Source organism: Corapipo altera, unplaced genomic scaffold, assembly GCF_003945725.1.
Source record: "Corapipo altera isolate COAL_440 unplaced genomic scaffold, ASM394572v1 64, whole genome shotgun sequence".
NCBI lineage: Eukaryota > Metazoa > Chordata > Aves > Passeriformes > Pipridae > Corapipo > Corapipo altera.
In genome coordinates, this window is record NW_020884893.1 from 5054498 (window position 1) to 5065044 (window position 10547).

General features: G+C 44.9%; 1 long non-coding RNA gene across 1 annotated transcript; it reads left to right on the top strand.

Moving 5' to 3' along the window:
* The first annotated feature begins 35 nt into the window (after positions 1 to 35).
* On the top strand, positions 36 to 5623 carry LOC113948476. The gene is made up of 4 exons (XR_003528165.1): positions 36 to 858; positions 1276 to 1380; positions 1459 to 1598; positions 5355 to 5623. It is a non-coding gene; the product is annotated as an uncharacterized LOC113948476 (long non-coding RNA).
* The last annotated feature ends 4924 nt before the right edge of the window (positions 5624 to 10547 follow it).

A 10547-nucleotide genomic window follows, 5' to 3' on the forward strand; every position in this document is an offset into this window, starting at 1 on the left:
AGAGATGAACCAGGGCAAAGTGAAATGCTGTTATGCTTTTTATGTCTCTAGATTGGCTAAGTATCATTTGCAGCCTGGGGCGAGGTGAAAGAACTCACTTTCACTTTTTGAAAGAACTTCTTTCAAAAGTCTTTGATGGAGATTCACTGTGTAAAACATTTCCCTTGGGTTGTTCACCTTTACCAGCCAGGTGAGAATCACCACCTGGTGCTGCAGCACACAATAACAAACGGAACAAATTCGGAACAGGAGCAATTCCCCGATAACATTCTCTACACCAGCAGTTGCAGAATGCACAAAATGCTCCAGTTCAAAGCCGTTGCTGTAAATCTGCTGCCGTGCCAGGCGATGGCAGTGCTGATGGCTCCCGAGGTAAGCTCTCCCTGCAGCTCTGGTTGCAATGCTTGTCTCCACTGGAGTTCTGCGAGGAGCTGGCAGTGCTGCTGCACGTGTGCTCTAATACAAACTACAGTTATTTGTCATCTATTTGTTCCCCTTTCCTTACTATCAGGCCCTGAAAGTCCTGTGAACCAAGTCAACCAAACATATTTCTTCTTCCCCTCCCTGCTGGCCTCAAGATTCCTGGGCTCTAGGCCGATTGCTCTCTTCCTTGCTGGCCTCGAAGGTCCCAGGCACCCGGCCAGCCCTGTTAATGATCCCACCACTGAACAGGGAGGTGTAACAGCACCCAGAGCACTGGCTATAAAGTCATGGAGTTAGAAATCCTAAGTGGAGAATTCGGACCCAGACTGGTGCTGAACAGTGAGACCCATGACCACCCTGTGGCCACAGTTGCCTCCTCCATCCTCTGCTTCCTCAGGATTGAATGAGTGACTTATTCTATTACATGATGTCCAAGTCTGTATTATGATTGTTGCACTGATACAGCAAACCATGTACTAAGATCCTCCAACCTGCAGAGGGTCCTGGTGATAAGAAATTATAATTTGTGTTATAAATTGTACTAAATTGATTCTTCTTGTGGAAATCCTGTGACATACTAATCATAAGTTCTATGCTATACTAATCATAATATGGTCTTTAAGAAAGCTTTAACTGTAACTACAATTTAGTGCTGTCTTCACTCTGAATATCCCTAAAATCCTGTCTGTCCCCTTAGTGTCAGGTATAACAGGCTTAACTTAAAAGACAAAAACCACCAGTAGTATTGCGTTGACAGAATGTTGTCTTTGCAACCTCAGGCTGTGAATTGGAGTTGGTAGAATTGTGTATTTCATCCTGCAGCTCACGTTCAAACAGCTTTTGTAATTCCAGGTATGCTTAGGTTTATACCCAGGCAGTGCAGGGCCCATCCTCCTGCTCTCAGCAACAGGACAGCCATTTCATGGGTGGAAACTGCTGCTGCTCTTCCCTTGCAAGGTCAGAATAAACGGAGCAGCATCAGCTGGCTGGCTGGGATGGTTCCAGCAGGCAGATGCTGGGACTGCTGATGTGCAGGGTGTTCTGTGTACACATGGAGTAGCCTGTGTTCCCAAGAAACAAGCCCACGAGAATCCAGCTGCTGGAGTGGCACATTGGGTTATCAGCTACAAGAATTACGAATTGAGAGTGGCAGTGACTCGTCTGCACAACCTCAGGTAGGTCCCACTTGACAGAGGTGGGCACAGCATCGGGTCAGGCTGGTACCTGTGCCAGCTTGATCTCACTCCTTCCTCAAATGCAAAACAAACTTTCATGTGTTTGTACCATTTACCTGAAATGGGGGGGGATGCATCATTAAAAGTAATTCACACTGTTTAGGACTTGGTTGTAAGGTAATATGAGACTGAGGCAGCATCACAAAGGGGACCAAGTGCCTTGGGAACACTTGCACCTTGACGAGCAGTTCCAAATGTTTGTGTTGCATCAGCTCTGCAAATGCTTTTTGTTGCAGTGCATAAAAGATACAATACCTGTCAACATTAGCTTTGTAAAGAGAGACTGTTTTCTTCTGTTGACTAATTATCCAGTGAATATATTCAGTTTGAAGAGACACTTCAATAATTTAGCAGGCATGTGCCAGGTAATATAGGAGCTTTTGTCTTACTGGTGGCACAGATCTTCAACCCTGTGTAACTCAATCTCTGGCTTTATGTAGTCAAGGAAGTGTTTGGTATAGCTCCTGTATCAAGTGCCACTGAAAAGCAGGCCTAGATAAAAGATTAAGGTAATACTCTCAGCTGTGCATAGGGAAGGTTTACCCTTTACTGCCCAGTGTATCTTTTGCAGGCAATAATTGCTTTCTACGTGTGAGGTGTGGATATCCTGAGATGCAACAATGGGTTTGTTGTAGCAAGAGAAAAATGCTGGAAACTGCATGTTACATACCCCAGTCAGCTAAGTCTCTAATTCTTGATGGTGTATCAACAAATGCTTTGTAGTTTGATATGGAATGCTTTGTGTCATTAATGTTTCTTAAATGCAGATTATTGATTTGCTGGACCAGATAAGGGGAGCGATGTTCAGTTCCTCTGAATGCTATGAAGCAAAACTCCAGTGATTTTCTTCAGCTCCTCCTGAGGTACTTACAGTTATGCCACAAAGGTTCAAATGTCCTTTCCTGACCCACTGTCAGCTGGTTCAATCACCTTCCTCTGGCAGCCTTCAACAAAAGGAGATACATTTTGTTTAGAATAGACCATGATTACTGTACTCAGTAAAGTGCACAGATAATTCAGTAGCTCAAACTGTTCTCAAACGACTAAAACTAGAATTCAAATACAATCTTTACAATCTTTTTTTCTTTGGAAGGACAGCTGTCTGCCCTGCTCCTGCTGTAACACAGGGTGGGATTTATATGGACTCAGGTATCACTTACTGACAGGTAATTGCTTTCTGCAGATACCTGACTCTTTTCCTTGGAGGTCTCCCTTTTCTATGTAATGTTCATTCTTGGTCTGTTGCAGACACTAGCTGGTTGTTTAAGCATTAATGTTTAATTATGGAACAGTATCTATATAATTATAAAGAACAAATTTTACATCTGTTGAGTGTTGTCAGACTTCGAACATGAGCACGTTGCATTTCAGAAACACATTCACTGGACTGAAACAGCTTTTCACAAAACCACAGAAAGATGGGAGATGTGTATTTAAAGAGAACAGCTTAGCAAAACCTTTTTCATTGAACTCTTCTCCTATAGAGCTTTTGTTCAGCCATAGGCTGCGTGATGCAGTTGGATTGGAGTCATTCTATAGTGCTGACCTGTGTCTTTCTCCATGGCTGAGGTCATCCAGTTCATCATCTGAGCACTTCTCTTTGGTGGTCCTGCCAACAGCAGTAGGGAGATGAGAGAGATGATTGAACTCTCCAAACGATTCTGAACTGGCTTGGCCCAGGGAAATGTTCACCAATAGTAACCTACTTGCTCTTAGTAGGCCTTCTTACCTTCATGGGTAGTTCTGTCATGACTACCCTTCTGATAAGGAAACAGAAGAATTGTTTTTTCTTCTTGTAGGCTGGTGAAAATGTCCTTTGAGGTAGGACTGACCTTGGCACCCTGAGGCTGGCAAAAGGAAAATCATGCTCTAAGAAGCAGAATGGATTCCTGGTTTAGTACTGATCCATACGCTTCATTCACGAGCTTGACTTGACTTCAAAAATGCAGATCAAGTGATCTGTCAGCCTTTGTGTCCTTCTGAGAACGCATGTAATACATGCCCTCTTTATTGTCTTACCCTGTTCTCTAACTAAAAGCATGATGTGGTTAGGAACTGGTCCGTGTGATTTAGCAGGAAATGGGCTGCCTTTGTTTCACTTGTCATGTTCAGCTGATGTCATTGCCCTGTTGCAATGTTGGGGACATCGTGTTGCTGGCAACTGCCTGTTGAGCTGTTGATGCTTTTCCTCATCAGCAATGACTGCGATGCTCCAGGATGCTCCAGCCGATGGGATGTGGGTGTTGGACTGTCGGGAACTTGATGGCATTGCCCAAGTGAGCTTTGACCTTTGCAGTCTGTGATTGTGCTGCACTTGTGTGGCACCATCATAACTAATATTTTTTTGTGAAAGGCCCATTTTTGGCTTTTTGAGATCATGCAGAAGCTGGAATCATTCAGATTTCAGTCCAGGGAACTGTGTTTTTCTTTTTGAATACCTTTCCAGGCTGCATGGATACACCTTCTGTATCCAGTGCTGATATGTTGGTTCGTTGTCCTGACATTTCAATTGTGTTCATATCCTGTTCAGAGCTACTGATTCAGCAACGAATCTTTGCTGCCTTGTGTTTGAATAGAGTAGACATGGTAACTAGAGGGCTCTAAGAGTTTCTAACGAAACCTTTAAAGAAGGTTAATTACATACAATGCCAGTATTTGTGTGTGTGTATGTGTGTGTATGGTATTCTGCACTTGGCCAGGTTCATTGTGGGCATTAAATACCTTCTAAAAGTATCACAGCTGGAGGGATGATATCAGAGTCTGTATTAGTAAGGTCTAAAATACAGCAACCTGGAGAAAAGGACCATCAGGTCAAGAAGTGATCCATGGGTGAGACCTGAGTGTGGTCACCTGTGTGAAATTGGATAAAAAGGGCCTGGCTGAGGTCTGACCCAATGCTATCGATGTGTTCCAGCTCTGGAGTCACTTTTCTTTCACTGTTGAGAATGTCTGTTATGTCCATACAACTGTGTTGTACATCCCAGAGCTGAGATATCTTGTTTAATGTTCTTCTGTGTCCTATTCCCTGGCTGGAGTGTGTGGACAGTTCCTGCTCAGTTTGTACCACCAGTGTCACGTGCACTCCCATGAAAAGGTCATGGGATGTGGCCCTGGCAGCTCTGGCACAGATTGTTAGAAGCCTTCTGGCATTTTCTTTTTTTAAATCAGAAAATACCACTTAGTTTTATCATAACAGCTCCACAAATATTTGGCAAAAAAAATGTAATTATTAATGCTGTTTCAAAAGGCCTGAAGTGAGCTTCCTTCCTTTAAAGAACATTAAATGATTTCTTGCTCATTTTCAAATGTAGTTTTATGTTTTTCAAAATGCTAACTAAAGTATGAAGTTACAATTAATATTTCCCAACGTACAACATAAAACTGAAATAGCAAAAATATTTGTTTAACTATTTTGAGATGTAAGTTTTGCAGTTTGACTCAAATGGAATGTTTTTTTCTAAAAAAAACCTTTTTAAGGGAGGAAAACCCTTTTGATAATTAAATCCCAGCCTAAGAGAGATGGGACAATATTTCCATTTATCATGGTTCAAACCACTACACCATTACAGACAGATTTTCTGTGCAGGAATTCAGGAAGGGAACAGTATCTCTATTGGAGGTTGTGTTTAGCAGGTGGTAATAAATGGCTTTATCTCTTTACCTTTCTCTCCCTTCTCCCCATGCTCTGTCTTTCAGATATGGGGATACCTGAGCCTGTTTTTGAAGAGACTCTTCCTCCATGGCATCACCAAAGGCAAACTTGAAAAAATGGGAAGTATTTTGGCCTCCATATTTAATGTCCTTCCATCACCTAATGTGTCATAGCAGGAAAATGTTTGCTGTATCTCTCTTTATCTTACAGCTTCTGTTGCCCACTGCTTACTATCAATGGAGGAGTCGTGGTAGAAAATCCGGATAGAAACTTCTGCCCCAGAAACCAACATGAGGTGTTTGCTTTGCCCTGGCACTTTTCTGTTTCTAACCCTTTATCATCCCTTTCCTACCTTCTACAAGGTAAAGAAGAAACTGAGATCAGCTAGTGAAGGGTTTCCTGGATTTGTTACATAATTTAGTTGCAATGTGAAGATCTGCACTTTTCATTAGTTACTCATTAATAGGCCGAAGAGCATCGTCCCTGTGGTTGCAGGAAAGGCAAGGGTTACCACTGCTCTAGGCCAAGACATTACAATACTGATGATGACAAAACTATTTGGCATAGATGCCAACAATGCCAGAAAACAAGCCACCATCCTAATCAAGGGCAGTATTTTCATTGCTCAGAAAGCCAGCCCAGCTCCCTGCTGTCAGACTGTGACAATCCCCAGCTGGCAGCCCCGGCCAGCTCGGCTGCGTCCCCGGTGCAGTGTCATTCCAGCTCCCCAGAGGGCTTTGCCAAGGCTGGGTAGAGTCTGTACACACAGAGCTCCCAGGACTTGTATCTGGATAAACAGCACACCATAGATCATGGAGGAGAAATTCCCCAAGAGCAGAGTAATGAGTACCAATAAATGCAGGTTTGACCACTCAAGGTGGGGGCATCGTGGGTTCAACCACTGCACCCCTGAAGCACCTTCCTTGCTGATCTGGTCCTTCCTGGTCCCAGACAGGTGGTTCATTCTTCCCCTCTGACATGCACGACCTGCACAAGGGCATGTGGAAGGAAAAGTGCTCAGCTACTGTGCTGCAGCTGAGCCTCTCCAAGGAACTAATAGGAAATAGTAATGGTGTCAAGGAAAAATGCACAAGTTCTAGTTGGCAGCTGCAGGTGTATGAGCAATGTGATGGCACAGCCTCTTAGTTTCCTTGGCAATACTATGTCTTTATTTTAATCTAGACTTATATCCAAGGCTTGCAGTGCAGCTCTGCCTTCCTGTGGCAAGATCCTCCAAGCAGTCATGAGCTCTGCAATTTCTTCCCTGAGCCTCTTAGTTTTCAGGAATCTTGTAGCTGTTACCATGATTCAGTTTGTCCTTTGTCATGGTACAGACACACAACTTTAATTTTGCCAAGGTTTATCAAGTGGGAGGGCAGGAAGATTTGGAGAAGTAAACTAGACTTCTAATGGCATTTCCTTTTGTCACAATTTTTAAAATATGCTTGTGGTCCAGCAGAGTCAAGTCAGGTGTCCCTTTTGTTGTTCTCACAGTCCCAGAGTTATCAATGTCCATATCCATCTTATTATGTTCTTTTAATGCAGGTTACTTGCACATGAAACCAGATCATTCTGTGCCCACTAGAGCTGGTGGTCTGATTGTGTGTAACTAGTTTAGCCAGTAAAAGGAGAGTTCACTCAGTTCTGAAATATTTCAGAAGAGGAAGTAGTCCTATTAGAAAATTCCTACAGAAGCAAAAGCCTATTCAAAAAGCAATCCTGATTGGGAACATCCTCTACTCAACCATTTAGTTAGAAGTGGCCCAAAGAAGGATAATTTTTCAATTCCTGTTGTGGCAGCAGCTCTGGGTTCAGCAATGGTTACGGTGTGTTCAGGGCACCAAAGCAGAAAATCTGAGACCACGGGCCCAGATGCAGAACTTCCTGCTATAACCTAAACCAAATGCCACTGAATGCAGCTTCCCTCAAGATCTCCCAGCACTGCTCCTGTTCACAGCCTAGCTGGTGGCCAGCATCCAGACTGAGCATTAGTAAAACTAACAAAGCAAACAGTTCCCACAGTAGATCCCTCTCTCTCCAGCTAACTTATTTAACTGTGGAGCTTCAGAGGGGGATGTTTCTTCTGCTGTTGTTGCAACAAGCAGTAAGTGGGTATCCATGGCAAAACTGAAGGGCACTGCCCTACAGCAATGAAGTCTTGGCTAAGCAACTGCAGAGACTGAAAAAGGTCAGAGCTCCACTGTAGCTACATTTTAAAAACAAAGCCCATCAGTCTCCTAAGAAATGAGGAAAGTTCTTCAATGGCTTTCTGATCAGACCTGGGATGTCTCAACCCAACTCTCCCAAAGACATCAGGGAAAGAAAGGGAAATGCTCAGATAAGTATATAAGGAGAGCACCATAGAGCTTCACTACCAAGGGAAGGACAAGAACAGAAAGGACTTTGGGGCTTTGCAGAGGACAGGAAACAGGGAACATTTCCCCTGCTACTCTTTCCCCATCTCTGTCCTGCTCTTGTGCTCTTGAAGGTATAACTTCCTGCCACAATTTGTTTTTACTTCCTTCCTTCAGGCAGGGACTATTTCTACATGGTTTTGTGCCTGGATACTCTTGCAGTGCCACCTTCTCACTTTCAGTGGAATCCAGGACACTTGGTTTGCTGATCTGCAGCTGCTCCATTCCAACCTCTTGGTTAATGCTGCTGAAGTCCACCAGAAGGAGTCTTTGTGTATCAGTTTTGCATAAGCCTCAAGGAATATATTTACATGCAAGTAAAACCCCAGTGAGTTCTCTTAACTGTGTTGAATTATCATAAAACTAATCTTCCCAATCTGAATGAGAATAGGATGCTCTGGATTTGCAATACAAATCCTATACCTTAAGAATATGGATGTTTGTATACCCGCTGCTAAAGATGACTTATTATTTCTTAATAACTACAAAGGACTAAATGTCCCCCCACAATAGCACGTATCAGATACATGTTCCCCTTCTTGCTTGCACTTGGCTCTTGGATTTATGCTAAGCCTTGTCCAGTATTCCTCAAGGCAGCTTCACACTTTGAGATGTGCCTGTCTCTGAAGGAACTGTCTTTGACCAGAGAAACTTGAAACATTCTCTTCTCAGGTACTCCTATTGTTGTAGTAAAAGCAGGAGAAGGTGTCATCAAACTGGCTCAGCCAAGCTCCTGCAGATTTGATCTGATGGCTGGATTTAATCTGTTGGTGCTTTGGGGAGCACGATGGCTTATCACAAGAATGTGTGTGTGTGTGGGAAATATAAAAAAATTAATTTACTCACATAAAGTTATCCCTACTCACTTTCTCTTCTCTTTCCCACTGTGTTTGTGGTAACAGCTCATCAGACCCTGTGTTTGCAATAGCTGTACCATGAGACAGGAGATTTCATTTCCCGTCCTGCTTTCCAGGGTGTGGCAGAACTAAGGCAGCCTCCCCCAGCCACACCAGTGGGACCAGGGAGGTTGTGGTGCTCACCGAGTGCAGGTTTAGCCCTAACTTCTTTCTTGTTCTGTTCTGCCTGTAAGAGAACTCCTTTTCCTGCCTCTAGGGAAGAAGAGGAGCTGGGATCCCTCCTTTGAGAGATGTGGGGCTTATGTTTTCCCCCCTGACCAGTGAAAGCATCAAGAACCGAGATACTGCTGGTTGCTTTTGAGAACTCTGCAAGCCTTGCCCTGCAGAGGAGCCGGAGTCTGTTTGGATGATTTGAATCTTTGCCATCATTTGGAGCAGAATGAAGCTCTGTAAAAGGACAGTGACTGAGTGCCAACTGGGTTGTCATTAGCTCGGGCGGCCCAGGAAGCAGCTGATGTGCAGTTTGCGGTGGAAGTCATGCAGACAGAAGGGGTATGACTCAGTGGTGGAGAGGCCCCGGCCTCTGGCTGGAGTCCGACCCCAAAGGTGTATTCCAGGCTTGCTGTTGGGATGGATCAGGGACAGCTGCGCATGATCCATCACTGCATGAAACACAAAAGCTCCACAGATTTCCATGGGACTGTCTGTTTGCAGAAGGCTGTTAATGTCACAGTGATGTTGGGTGCTGCTGGCCCAGCTCCATCTTTTTTCCCACAGTAATCAGTGGAAATGTGTCCTAGTCTTGGAGTCTGGTGCTTTAGTCCTGAAAAGCTTAATGGCTTTCCTTGGCTTTTTGTTTTCCCCCTCTCTTTTATGAAGCATAGGGTGTTTAGAACTATGGAAGCAATGCAAGAAAAATATTAATGAATAACTACGGAGTGCAGACATTAATGCATTCCTTTCTCTTGAAATAACTGGCTTTTCTCTGTGGGGTCCATAAAAGAGAAATGTCTGCAGAGTTTGAACCTGCTGTATAGAAGCCAAAGTAGATGGTGATTTAGAACTTCACTGGCTTTTTTTGCTAACATGTTACCTCTGCATTTATCATGTGGCAAAAAATCTCTTTCTCTGTAAAATGACAAACCTAAGGCACAAGGGCACTTCTTGAGGTTCTGGGAGATGGAAACCATGAATGAACAAGGACTTCTGGGACCCCCTCTCACACCCCAGACTCCAACTCATGTTGGAGGAAATAAAGCATTGCAAGCCCTTCACCATCAGAGTGTTCTCCAGCGATGGATTCTGAGGTACAAAGTAGCTTTTCAGGTTTTGTTTTCCTGCAGTTATGGATAGAGCGGTACAGGGAGTGAATATGGGGCTGTGCTACAGTAACCATACCCCAAGGTTTGAATCACAGGTCAGGGCTGAAACCTACAGGTCAGGTCAAAGGTAGTGGCACTTCAGTCTTATATTTCACAGTAGGAGCTGCCTGTCCTTTGAGGGACCAAAATGCAAAACGGGGACAGTGGAGGAGAATCCCTTTGCTGAACACCAACGGGAATGGTGCATCCCCGCCCGCAGAGGCAGGCTGCACAGGTAGATGCTAAAGTGTCCAGAGGAGAAGCAGGAGGCTTAAGAACCTTAAGAAAGATACTTCTGGAGCCCTGTGCCCGAACCTCCCTGGTGATTCGATTCAACACCAGCCCTTCCTCCTGCCTTGGCTTCGAGCACGCCGGTGCCACCAAGGCTGCCAGCTGCCGGGTGGCTTTGTCCCCGCGCCCGAACCTGCCGGGGTGAGATCGTTGTGCAATAAGCGCGGGCCGGGGGTGCCGAGCGCCCGCTCTCGGGGCGGTTTCTTTGGCGGGCTCCCCCCGGAGCGCTCCCCTCGCCCGGAGGGGGCCGGGTCTGCTCCCGGGGGGAGCCGCCGGGACTTGTAGTCAGCGCCGGGCACGGGCAGCGGGGCGGC